Raw genomic sequence first — 13,888 nt, forward strand, 5'->3', positions numbered from 1 at the left:
AATCGTAATCAAATGCTTCGTGGCCCTCAGGGGCCTGTAAAATAATTTTAAAACCTTAGGCTACACATTCAGACATGTTGCAAATCAAGCCACTGGGCCCTGACTCAGATCTCTCCTCTGGTGTGGAGCCCCCTGTAGTTCTACTGGAATAGAGTTTTTCATTTCATCTTGTGATCTCGTGCCTTTGTGTTGCTGTTCCTTCTTGCCCTCCCACACCCTCCCTCGAGCCAACTGACGGAAGACCGTGTCGCACAATGGTTGGAAGTTCCAGCTTGCGTGTCTAACCGACCTCCATTTATTTCCTGCTTTCAGTCATCTGAGGCACATGGCCTTGGGTAACTTTTATACTTAATCAGCATGCTTAACTTGGACACTGTTTTTGTTGCTTTTTGTTTGCTTGGTTTGGGTTGGGTTTGGGGGTTTTTTTGTTGTTTTGTTTTTGTTTGTTTGGTTTGTTTTGAGAGAGAGGGTTTCTCTGTGTAACCTCCTATGTAGACCAGGCTGGCCTGGAACTCACAGAGATCCCCCTGCCTCTGCCTCTGCCTCTGCCTCTGCCTCTGCCTCTGCCTCTGCCTCTGCCTCTGCCTCTGCCTCTGCCTCTGCCTCTGCATGTGCCACCATGGCACCTTTAATCCCAGCACTTGGGAGGCAGAGGCAGGTAGATCTCTTGTGTATTGAAGGCCAACCTGGTCTACAAAATGAGTCCAGGACAGCCAAGGCTACACAGAGGAACACTGTATCTAAAAAAGAAACAAATTAACAAAAAGGTGAGAGCCACCACTGCCTCCCCCACTCACTCTCCCTCCCACAACCCCACACTCCTTTAGCTAGGATATTCAATATAGTAAAAGAAAAAAAGATCCATTTCGCATTACATTTCACATCCAATTACAATAAACATTGATTTGGAGGCTTTAATTCCTTTTTAGTTAATTATTTTTTACTATAAAATGTGAACCAGAACTCAAAAAAATTAAAAATTTCTTGTGTTTTTTTATCCTAATACCTTTTCCTGTTCTCTATGAAATTACATCAGACTCACAAGAAACCTCGTCAGGGACTGACAGCCTTGTGCCCAGTGTCAAAGCTAATCCCTTTATTATGTCCTTACTCTGCACAAAGCTAATCTAATTTCTTGAGCACAGACTCTCAGGTCATCTAAGAACAGTGACCCAGCTTTCAGATTAGCCAAAGCAGGATACAAGCGATTCCCAGACAAGAGGTACACGCTCAGACCAGGGGAGGTTAGGGGGGGCCAGCTGTGGGGAACCAGGGGACGAAGGAGAAAGAAACTGACCTCAGGCAGAAAATGTCGACCAGGAGCGAGGAGTGTGCTTTTTATACCCTCCCAACCAGGAAAATGCCAAACAGGAAAGGACTAAACTGCTCTCCACAGCACAGAGGGTTCTGCTCAATTCTGCTCTTTTCCGTTCTTTGCCAAGTCAGGAAAGAGCAGTTTAGATCCCTCCATCCGCAAGGCTTGGAAAGGCATTTCCATCAAATGTTGCCTCTCTCCAAGCCTCAGACCCCAGAGTCCCGTGATCAGAAACAGCGTCGTCCTCTGCATTCCATTCCCTGTCTTCCAACTACCTCATGCTCTTTTCTCTCCCTTCATCCTTCCCCCACTGCCCTTACAACTTTCATTCCAGTGGAGTTCGTGTCTTTTAAAGACAGACTCCCCAGTACATCCACGGCTGGCAGGGCGAGTTTCTGTTTTAGGTTAATGCTAAATTAATGTTTTATTATTGTGAATTTATCTCTCATTGTCTTCTGATGCCCTTGAGTCATTACTAGATCCTATAACTTAGGAAGTGCTTTACCCACAGACTAGCAGTGGTGTGCAACCCATGCTCCGAATAGGAATAGCATAATGGCCAGGCGTGGTGGCGCACACCTTTAATCCCAGCACTCAGGGGGCAGAGGCATGTGGATCGCTGGGAGTTCGAGGCCAGCCTGGTCTACAAAGCAAGTCCAGGACAGTCAAGGCTACACAGAGAAACCTTGTCCCCCTGCCCCCTCCCCAAAAATAGCATAGTGGAACTAGTAGAGAGAGTCTGGGGGAGAGCCATCCTGGACTTCGGACTCAAAGCCAGAGAGCTTGAAGAAGCATCTTCGGAGCCACGAGGAGCCTCTGGTATGCTGGCCATCAGTCTGGTCAGTATGCTGTGCATCTTGCTCCAAGCACCAGACTTCATCTAAGACCTGGAGAATGGGGCAGAAAAGAAGCAGGCAAAGGTGATGTCTTCATACTCTCAGGGTGTACGCGGTCAAAAGGATCCCAATGGCTGCATTGCTTGAGTTAGCAGTGTAGTAAGTAACGTTCCTTGAAGGGCATCCTGGTACAAGGTGTTTTTGCCTTCCTCCAGCCTGTCTGGAGCAGGAAGCACAGAGAGGCAGAAGACAAACCCACAGTACACACATCCATAGTTTAAATGACTTACTAAATGACAAAAAGAGAATTTAGGTTAGCCCCGAATTAGCCATGAAGTTTATAAGAGTGCTTTCCTTGTTTTTCTGAGCACTCTGGTGTCTTAGCTCATAGCCTATTGTTTCCGGCTTTTAAGCTTTTTTTATTTTACCTAGAGTAATGTATTACAACCTTCCTTCTCCCCACCCAAAGACCAACTAAGAGAGTCAAATAACCCAGACATATAGAGATCAAAAAGTCACTTTTCTCACGGATCAGTCTTGCAGAGAAGAGCCTATAGGTATGGGGCAAGTGCTTCCTGATAAGCATAGAACTAAATGGAATGACAGCGAGCTGCCTGTACTCAGGGAACGCAGAAGAGCTGACACAGGCCTGTGTACCCTGCCGCCCCCTCAGTCAAGTAAGGCATTTGTCCTGGGAGTAAGTGACAGGGGAAAAGAGGCCAGGAGTGTTACTCCAGTGGAAACTACAACACAGATTGATGGGGAAGAGGAAATAAATGTGCTCTGCCCGGTAGTTATTCTAAGTAGCAGCAAATAAAGCTGTCCTATAATTAAGCAAACTGAGTGATTATATCTGGAGTCTGTAGGTGAAATTAGCAAGCACCGACTAAAGATCCATCACGCCAAGTGGAAACAGTGGCTTCTTTGAGGGGGCAGGGCCATGGTGGAGGCAAACAGTGAGCAAGACAGCACGCACCTTTGCACACAAGGCCTGCTAGCTTCAGAAATGAGAGCTAGGGGCTGGAGAGACGGGTAAGCAGTTTAGAGCACTGGTTGCTTTTCCAGAGGGCATGTGTTTGATTTCCAGCACATACAGGGAAGCTCCAATTACCTGTAACTCCAGTTCCGGGGCATGAAGTGTCTCTTCTCCTCTTCTGGCCTCCTTGGGCACCAGGGGCATACCTGTGGTGGGTGCACAGACACACATGCCAGCAAACACCCACACAAATAAACACTTTTAATTTAAAAAAAAAAAAAAACTTAGAGCTGGCCTAAGGTTATCCCCCAAATTGGCACCTCCCCTCCTTCTATATTTAAGTAGGCGAAATGGAGGAGAAATCGCTCTCTAGAAGTTATACCCAGCCTTCTTCGCCTTCTCCTGTTGAGAAACTCATTTTGAAGGACATTTAATGGGACTATTAATAGCAGTGGCCATCATGAATAATTGAAATGCTCTTGAGTCATTGTCATAGTTACTTCTATTTCTTTTTTTTTTTTTTTTTTTTTTTACTCAGGGGTAGATTTGATTAGGAAAGCATATGAAGATTTCCTAAATGAATACCAGCATGACACGTGGCAGGAATGACCCTACCAAACGTCCTCTAGCTAATGGCAGAAGCAGGATATCAAGTAGCAGCCAGCGGTGGATTTAAACCTATGAAACCTGCAAGGACGACATCATCATTATAAAAGGTCAATGAGCACAGTTCACACCTAATCTAAACAATAGAAGATGGCAGTTTTCGGGTGGTGGTGGCGCATGCCTTTAATCCCAAGCCCTTGGGAGACAGAGGCAGGAGGATCACTGTAAGCTTGAGGCCAGCCTGGTCTACTAAGCGAGTTCAGGACAGTCAAGGCTAACACAGAGAAACCCTGTCTTGAAAAACAGAAAGAAAAAAAAAAGATGGCAGTTTTGTTTTTTTGTTTGTTTGTTTGGTTGGTTGTTTGGTTTTTCGAGACAGGGTTTCTCTGTGTAGCCTTGGCTGTCCTGGACTCACTTTGTAGACCAGGCTGGCCTCGAACTCACAGTGATCCGCCCACCTCTGCCTCCCGAGTAAGATGGCGGTTTTGAATTCTTCATTTGTACATGCTTGCTCCTAAGGAATCAATACCAGCAAAACTAACTGGGCTTCTCTTTTTGAGGGGAAAGTGTGAACACAGTCTCCCAGTACCAAAAGCTATGTAGTTAATATTCCCACACTTGGAGTCAGCACATGTGACATCTGATAAGGAAGACTTGCCCTGGGGAAAATGCTTTGTTGCTTTACCGTGGTAGTTAAGTATTAGGCTTTATCATCTAAACAACGGTGCCAAATATGCCAGGCAGTGGTGGCGCACACCTTTAATCCCAGCACTCAGGAGGCAGAGGCAGGTGGATCTCTGTGAGTTCGAGGCCAGCCTGGTCTACAGAGCAAGTTCCAGGACAGCCAAGGCTACACAGAGAAATCTTGTTGTGGGGGCTGGTGGGGGGGTGGGGTGGGAGGGTGATGTTTTCTTTTTTAATGTTATGTTTCTGTGTGTATGTGAGAGACAGAGACAGAGACAGACAGAAAAAAATAGAGAGATGGAGACAAACAGAGAGACAAAGGAAGAGAGAGACACAGATGAGAGAGTATTCTTTTTAACGTCTATATCTAGTAAGAGAAGGGAAATTGGGTTGGGTTTTTTTGTTTGGTTGGTTGGTTTTTTGTTTTGTTTTTGTGTTTTAACTTAAATGTGATTTCGTATTTTCCCTCCTTCCCTTTCCTTTCCCCAAGCCCTCCAATGACCTCACTCCACATCAAGCTTATGACCTCTTTGTATTACTGTCACACACATATGGCTAAATGTACAAATAGAATCCGTTGAGTTCATTTTAGTGTTGCTTATAAGTATATGATTTCAGGGTTGACCACTTAATACTGGATAGCCACTTAGGGGCTGGGTTCCAATTCTTAAAACCAAATACAAAGTTATTTGTATTACCAAGCAATCACTTTCTATTTGCAATGGCTTGCTCATTTGTTTGGTTATGAAATGAATTTATACATGTTTTTATGCGTAATGACCTCCACCACAACCACCCTCAAAAATATAACAACATTTTGTTTTGTTTTGTTTTCTATTGTTGTACCAACTGCCTGGTCTGACAAGCCTTTGTCTAATTCTGATTAAATTATACAGGATGTTTGCAAATTGCTATGGGAGTGGGGGAGCAGAAAACCTGAGCCTCTTTTCTGCTTGAAGTTGGTCTTGCAATACTCTCCCACTCTGAGGAAAGCCTGTGCCAATTTATCCTTAGCAACAGGCCAGCACTGTTGCTAAGTGTTTGTGACATAGGAAAAGTAAGTACCAATCAGAGAGAATCACTGGGAATGTGACTGTGACTCATCACTATAAGTAGGGCTGCCTCCCCCATCCTCAGTCCCTTCTTTCTCTGTTCCTGACAAGGAGAGCAACATCTACAATGGCCAAGTCCATCAAGAGAAGATCCCAGCCCATCAGAAAACAACTAAACCCAATGTCTAGAAAGCAGTCGAATTGCTCTAGCATCAATTTTGGCCATAGAAATTACTCGCTCTACATAAACAGGGTCCTGAAGGAGGTCGTCCCCAAGAGAGGCATATCATCTCCTACTGTGGACGTCATCAACATCCTGATCAACGACATCTCTGAACGCATCGCTACGGAAGCCTGCCAGATGATGTACAACAGGAAGCGCTGTACCCTCACCCCAGGAGATATCCAGCAGGCCGTGCAGCAGCTGCTGCCTAGGAAGCTGGCGAAGTTTGCGGTGACTTTTGGAACAGAAGCGGTCCACAGATTCGTCCACTCCTGAGCTCCACGTACAAGCCTAATAGAAACTTCAGGAAAATAAATCAAACTGACCATCTCCTGTGTTATGTGCACTCTCCGTTTTTATTTTGTTTTGTTTCACGTGGATGGATGTTTTGCCTGGTGCCTGGGGGCACCTGGGGAAGCTGGGGGGGTACGCCTGGGGGGCTGCCTGGGGAAGCCAGAAGAGGACATTGGGGCTCCTGGCTCTGTAGTTACAGGTAGTTGGAGCCTCCGTGTGGTTGCTGGGAATCGAACCCAGATCCTCTGGAAGAAGAGCCAGTGCTCTTAACAACTGAACCAGCTCTGCAGCCCCCATTCTTCCACTTAATTAAGTTTAGTTTTTAATCTTTATGTTTCATTTGTTTGCTTTGGTTTAGTTTTGAGACAGGGTCTCACTACGTAGTCCTGGTTAGCTTGAAATCTGTTGTGTAGACCAGAGCCACTATTTTGACCACTTGATTAAGTATAAGATCTTTATAAAAGTTATGACGCTTTTTCCCAAGTCCACCTCCCTAACACATACACACACACACATACCCCTTGCCTGAGCATACATGCTCATTTCTTTTTTTTTTTTCCTTTTTTCTTTTTTTGGGGGAGAGGTTCGAGACAGGGTTTCTCTGTGTAGCCTTGACAGTTCTAGACTCCCTTTGTAGACCAGGCTGGCCTGGAACTCACATCGATCCGCCTGCCTCTGCCTCCTGAGTGCTGGGATTAATGGTGTGCACTACCACCACCTGGCAAACTTTCTTTTCTTTGGAGGAGGAGAAGGGGTTTCGAGTCAGGGTTTCTCTGTGTAGCCTTGGCTGTCCTGGACTAGCTTTGTAGACCAGGCTGGCCTCAAACTCACAGCGACCTGCCTGCCTCTGCCTCTCGGCATACCCATTTCTTTTTCATTGTCCTTTCCGGTCTCTCAGCCACCAGTTTCATTTTGCTTGTGTTGTAAGCATAGGTTCACATCACATGTGTTTCTTGTTTCTAAGGTTCCTACCTATGGATATCTCTGGATTACTCACTCCTGCTCTATTGAGGACTGTATACTGTGACCATACCACAATTCCTTATGTACACCCTCTCTTGATAGAGGTCGAGAGTGCTTCTGTTTTGCCTGCATGTACGCCTGCACACCAGAAGAGGGCACCAGACCTCATTATAGATGGTTGTGAGCCACCATGTGCTTGCTGGGAATTGAACTCAGGACCTTTGGAAGAGCAGACAATGTTCTTAACCTCTGAGCCATCTCTCCAGCCCTCTGCATGTCCCCCCCCCCCTTTTTTTTTTTTTTTTTTTTTTTGGGAGACAGGGTCTCTCTTGTGTTAGCCTGGGCTGTCCTGGACTCACTTTGTAGACCAGGCTGGCCTCGAACTCACAGCGATCCGCCCGCCTCTGCCTCCCGAGTGCTGGGATTAAAGGCGCGCGCCACCACGCCTGGCCTGTTTTTGTTTTTCAAACCAGGATTTTCTGTGTAATCTTGGCTCTCCTGGACTTTGTAGACCAGGCTGGCCTTGAACTCACATGGATCCTCCTGCCTCTGCCAGGATTAAAGGTGTACATCACCATGCCTGGCTTTTAAAAAAGATTTATTTACTATCTATACAATGTTCTGCCTGCATGTAACACCCACAAGCCAGAAGAGAGTACCAGATCTTATTATAAATGGTTGTGAGTCACCAAGTGGTTGCTGGGAATTGAACTCAGAGCCTTTGGAAGAGCAGCCAATGCCCTTACCCTCTGAGCTATCTCTCCAGCCCAAGTGCTTCTGTTTCTTACTAATACAGCTGCCACAGTAGCCGAAACACAGTGTTTGGTACATGATCCACCCTACATATATTCACTTGTTGAGCACCACAAAACCCTGTAAGATTTAAATAATTGTCCCCAGACTACGGAAGATGAAAACAGGCACTGAGACGTAACCACAGGCCCGAGGTTACACTGGTGTAAGTGGCAGGACTGGGTTTGACAGTGTACCGGATCTGCCAGAGATACTAGGCCACACGGTGCCAACAGTCTCCGACAAGGCCTCCTCTGGGCCTGGTGGCTTGTGGTCCGCTTTTCTAAGTGCTGCCAGGTTGTCTTCCAAAAGAAGACATGTTTGTAGGAGACAAAAAAAAAACAAACAAAAACACAAAACTTTTTTCTGGTTATAAGAGACACATACATTTCCACAAGAATAAAGAAACTCACTTGTTTTTGTGTTTCTGGGGTTGGGCCTGAATTCTCAAAGCGAGGGCCTTTTCCCGTCTCTTGCCTGGGATTCGCCCTGTTTCTCCTGGGTTCATTGGCTTCTAAATCTAAGGTCTCAGAGTCTCCAAAATACCTGAACAGGCTCTACTCAGCTTCTCTGAGTAGACAGAAGTGATGGGGGACTTAAAGCTTAAGGGATCTTCTCAGGGGTCCACATCTACCAAGGAGCCCAGCTCAATAAACTCATAGCTGGAATCCCAGCAGAGGCAGGGACAGATGAATCTTTGTGAGTTCGAGGCCAGGCTGGACTACAAAGCGAGTTCAGGACAGCTAAGGCTCTGTTACACAGAGAAACCCTGTCTCAACAAACAGAGCAAAAAACCAGACTCCCACATAGAAGAGAATTTTACCAAATGCAGACAATGCTGCCCGCTCTGATGCGTTTAGGCCTGTGGGTTCTCGAAGCCTGCAACCTTCGGTCAGTTCACAGAAAAAGTGTGTAGTCAACCTTTCAAATTACTGGAATAAGGTGAGTAATTACAAAGAGCGTTTCATAACTCAGGCAGTGGTCTAGTCACAGGAAATTTCCCTTCAAGATAGAGGTATGAAGTTTGGGTGAGTTTCACATATTCCCTCTACGTCAGCATGTGTTTTAAAGCATTTAAACAGAGAACCAGGCGTGGTGGCACACACCTTTAATCCCGGCACTCGGGAGGCAGAGAGAGGCAGATCGCTGTGAGTTTGAGGCCAGCCTGGTCTACAAAGTTAGTCCAAGACAACCAAGGCTACACAGAGAAACCCTGTCTCAAAAAAGGCATTTAAACAGAATAGAATTTCAAACTATGATCAGTTTTCCTAGGGGAAGAAAAAAAATCCCTCGAAATACAATTGTTTTCAGGTCTACATTATATAAGTACATATGTGTAAAAAAAATATCTACTTTTTGGAATACTTTTTTAACTTTTTTTAAAAACATGTTGAATATGTGCAAATTTTCATTAGGTGCCTTAGTGGCTGCGGTACAGTGTTGCCACCATCCACCTCTAGAACCTTGTGCCTCACTGAACCTGGACCATTAAACAATAACTCCCACTCTTTCCTGGCCCCAACAAATGCACTCCATTTCCTGTCCCTACGCATCTGACTCCTCCAGGTCCACACATAAGTGAAGTTATGCACTAGTTCCCTTTCGATGACTGCCATATCGCTGTGTAATGTCCTGTGGTGCATCTATGTTGAGAATAGCAGAATTTGATTTTTAAAAACTAGATAAAGCCGGGCATGGTGGCGCACGCCTTTAATCCCAGCACTCGGGAGGCAGAGGCAGGCGGATCACTGTGAGTTCAAGGCCAGCCTGGTCTACAAAGTGAGTCCAGGACAGCCAAGGCTACACAATGAAACCCTGTCTCGAAAAAAACAACAACAACAAAAAAACTAGATAAAATTCCTTGTATGCATCTGACACACTCTCTGCTCATTTACTGGCAGATGATTACACGTCCTTTGTCTTTCAGCCACTGCAAACAGTGCTGCTATGGACATGTATACAAATATCTACCAATGGATCTGCTCCCAGTACTTTACAGAGTACCCTTGAAAGCGAAACTAGGGGCAGGTTTGCTAAAGAGACCCTTGCTGTTAATCAAGCCTGACTGCCTGAATCCAGTCCCTAGGACCCACAATCCCTGATAGTTAAGACAGGGAGGACACAGGTCTCTTATGGCTGAACCACCCTTCTAGCCACAGCTGCCCTACATTGACATAAGAGAAATAAAAATCTAACTTATTTATGCCCTTATCATCTTGAATTAGTATCATTTCTACTCTAACTTAATTCTAACACAGACATCCAGAAGACTGCTGACTACCACACAATGGAGTTAGCCTCGAGATGATTGCAGACTTATTAAATAAAAGCATATTAACCCAGAAATGGAGGCTGGTGGCTTGGGTAGGGCCAGATGATGTGGCAAAATGAAATCTCATGTCACTTAGCAGCCCTTCTCTCAGGGATACACAATGCAGATGGCATGAGCCTGCTTCTTGTTAGTCTGTTGGACATATGATGTGATTTTGGAAGAATACTGAAAGTACAAAGATATTAGTAGATTCAAAGAAGATAAGAATCAATGTTCTTATAAGTCAACAGCACCAACAAATACAGATTTTTGTGGTCTTTTGAAACTAGAAGTAAAACTATATGTCACACACCAATAAGTAAAAAATAATGCTGATTTTTGTTTTGTTTGTTTTTTGAGACAGAGTTTCTCTGTGTTAGCCCTGGTTGGCCTGGACTCACTTTGTAGAGCAGGCTAGCCTCGAACTCACAGAGATCTGCCTGCCTCTGCCTCCTAAGTGCTTCGATTAAAGGCGTGAGCCACCACACCCAGCCCAATTAGAGTCTTACAGACTCAGTTCCTGAAAACAATACCACTGGCGTAGTTGGCAGCACCCATTAAACAGCAAGCCAGCAATTCAGCAAAGATGACTGCAACCGAAGCTGCCAGAACCCGGAGCAGCAGGCAGAACCCAGAACCTCAAAGCGTTCTCTGGAGTGGTTCTCTCTAGAAGTGTCTCGAAGTGAAGCGATGAGCAACCAAACAATAGGAAATGATGCCAAGACCAAAAAGCCAGCCCCTTTGTTTAGAGTCCATACTAGGATGTTTCACAGCTGGCAAAGACCAAGCCCCTAAGACAGTTCCTCTTCTAGTGGGTAAACATCAGCTGCTTTCTCATAAGCCTGTTTCCCGTCCTACACTTGGGGTCAAAACAAATACATATCTATAGCCATTACAGACATAGAATATAGGAACAACATAATCAATATTCTATTCAACAGCAACAAATGGAACATTTCAAGTATTCACAGCACATTCACTCAAGTTAGACCAACTCTTAGTTCATAAAATCCCAGCAACTGTGTGTGTGTGTGTGTGTGTGTGTGTGTGTGTGTGTGTGTGTGTGTGTAGGGGGTATGGTGTGTGTGTATGGCAGAGGCAGTGGAGAGGGAGTGGTGTGTTTGTATGTGTGTGTGGTAGGTGTGTGGTGTGTATGTGTGTGTGTGTGTGTGTGTGTGTGTGTGTGTGTGTGTGCCTATGTGCAGGTCCATGAAGAAATCACCACAACTAGAGGCAACTCCCCAAGTGCTGTGGGGGCCTCTAAGATGAGGCAGTGAGTTGTCACATGGTCTGGGACTTTACTTTCAGCATCACATATGTCTCTAACCATAAGCTACAAGCCACGAAGAAACAGGAACCTTGTGAAGCCCAACTTGTTACCCATTGCTAGAGCTTAATTTGAGTTGCCTGGAGGAGGTGGGGTTTTTTGTTTTGTTTTGGTATTTATTTATTTAGACAGGGTTTCTCTGTGTAGCCTTGGCTGTCCTGGACTCACTTTGTAGACTAGGCTGGCTTCGAACTCACAGCGATCCGCCTGCCTCTGCCTCCCGAAGGCTGGGATTAAAGGCATGCGCCAGCCCCGCTGAGGCAGGACTTCGTAAAGGGTGCAATCCTCCAGCAGAAAGAATGAAGGGGAATTTATGGGAATCCGAGGATGGGAAGCAAATGCGGGAAAATGTGAGGGCCAGTGCGATGTTTCTCCGCGACAGCATGGACACTAGGGCTTCCCCTTGGCCATGGAGCCATGCAGAACACTCCGGAACAAGCTAATATATACACAGAGGGACAGCTGGAGCAGCCTATCTGCTGACTCGTATCTGCTCGAGCCATCCTTACCCCCACTTCCTGCTTTTCCTGTTGCTATAACCAAAGAACCAATTTACAGGAAGCAGGATTTACATTTCCTCTAGCTTAAGGATATAGTCCGTCACAAACGTGAAGGCGTGGTGACAGGGGTGGCCTGAGGCTGCGGTGGCGGGGAGCGAGGGCAGCTGGTTCACATCTCTGCAGTGACAACTCTTAGCCGCGTTGCTCCTTTCTTCCCTCTCCTTTTCGTTTATTCTGGGACCCTAGCCCAGGAATTTGTAACCACCCACACAGGGCGAAGGTCTTCTCTCCTCTGGAAGCACCGTAACAGACATACCCGAGGAGTTTTGTTCGAAATCAAGTTGACGCTGGATTAACTGCCCCACCTACTGATTGGAATTTGGCCCATGAGGAAGTTTATTCCTGGAACACCTGTGCCCTGTGGGAGTGAGGGGGAGTGGCAAACGGTAAGGGAAGCTAGAAAGTCAGAGAGCTAGCCTCGGGTAAGAGAAAAATGTGCAGGGCCACATAAGCCGATGGACTCCAGACCGCAATCGGGCGTCCACCCCACAGCATACCAAAGCCGAGTCACCTGAGGCTCTCAAGGTCAGTAAGGTTGAAGGGCTGCAGTGCGGATGGACCGATCTCCTCTGTGCTCAGAGAAGAGATATAAGTACAGCTTCAAACGAGGTTCTCGCTGGCATGGCTCGCTCAGCCTTTCCTCCTTGTGTCTTAGGGTTGCAGTGCTGTGATAGACACCGGGACCAAAAGCAACTGGGGAAAAAAACAGGCTTTGTTTCGGCTTCCAGTTGTAGTGGGTTGTGAAAGGGAAGTCAGAGCCGGAGCTCAAGGCAGGATGCTAAGTGACCTTGTTGAGGAATGAAGCAAACCCTTCCTTTCCCAAGTTGTTTTAGTCACCGTGTTTTTACCACAGCCAACAGACGCCCTAAGGCACACTTAAAATGAGAAACAATTTTAAATAAAGTAACTAAAGTGCCGGCCAGTGGTGGCGCAGGCCTTTAAAGCCAGCACTTGGAAGGCAGAGGCAGGCGGATCGCTGGGAGTTCGAGGCCAGCCTGGTCTACAAAGCGAGTCCAGCATAGTCAAGGCTACACAGAGAGACCCTGTCTCGAAACAACCCCCCCCAAAAAAAGAGTCAGAACCATTAACTATCTGCTGGAATCACAGGCTAGTAACTGTATCCTTAGTTTTAGACCTAACTATTTACCTTGGACCAAATTGCCTTACATTTGAAAAGGAAAATAAAACACAGGTGAAGGCTAGGAACTGGGAACTGAAAGGCTCCGTGGGTTAGAAACTAAGGATGCCTCCTCTCCACATCAGTCGCTATTTGTGGCCTCCATTGCCAATGACTTCACTGTCCCCGAGTGGCTCTAAGGCTGCAGGAAGAAGGTCAACTCCCTCCACAAATAACTCTCAACACTCCCACCGTTATCTTTTTCAGGAGGATCTTGTCACGATCACACCTGAGCTTAGCTGCTAGCAAGTCCCGTCTAACGCAGAGTGCTGGCCGCAGGGAGCGGCATCGGGGCGTGCGTGCGTGCGTGCGTGCGTGCATGCGTGCGTGCGTGCGTGCATGTTTGCATGTTTGCGTGCAACAGACCCTTGCACGGTAGGAAGAGGGTAACTGAACCATAACTATAATAATAACAATATTTTGTTTCATCCAGCTGCTCAAAACACTCACAGCAGGGCATCCCAGCACCATAAATGGACACTAGGGCAAATTTTCTTTCTGTAGAGCATTTTAATGTGAAATCAATTCAGATGCTTTTGTAACAAGGATAATGGAAATAGATTGGCTATACAGAAAAAAACGAGAGAGAGAAAATCAAGTTTCGTACTATGCTGAAGTCACAGTATTCCTCTTATCTGGCAGTTGGCTTTTGTCCTCAAGCTGTGGTGACTGGCCACATCTGATAAGGAGTCCCTTCGCATTCCAGTCATTTGTACTCTCACAATGCAGACTGTTTCAATCCAACTTGCGGTGCCCTCCTCTTCTATTTAAC

General features: G+C 46.1%; 1 long non-coding RNA gene across 1 annotated transcript; it reads right to left on the minus strand.

Moving 5' to 3' along the window:
* Window positions 1–499: 499 nt before the first annotated feature.
* Window positions 500–12,075, minus strand: LOC311609523. Its single transcript, XR_014783416.1, has 4 exons — window positions 11,988–12,075; window positions 3,263–3,333; window positions 568–2,202; window positions 500–531 (listed from the first exon to the last, which is right to left on the minus strand). It is a non-coding gene; the product is annotated as an uncharacterized lncRNA (long non-coding RNA).
* Between the last annotated feature and the right edge of the window lie 1,813 nt (window positions 12,076–13,888).

The sequence above is a fragment of the Acomys minous genome (assembly GCF_964271855.1).
Source record: "Acomys minous genome assembly, chromosome: 11".
In the NCBI taxonomy this organism is placed as follows: domain Eukaryota; kingdom Metazoa; phylum Chordata; class Mammalia; order Rodentia; family Muridae; genus Acomys; species Acomys minous.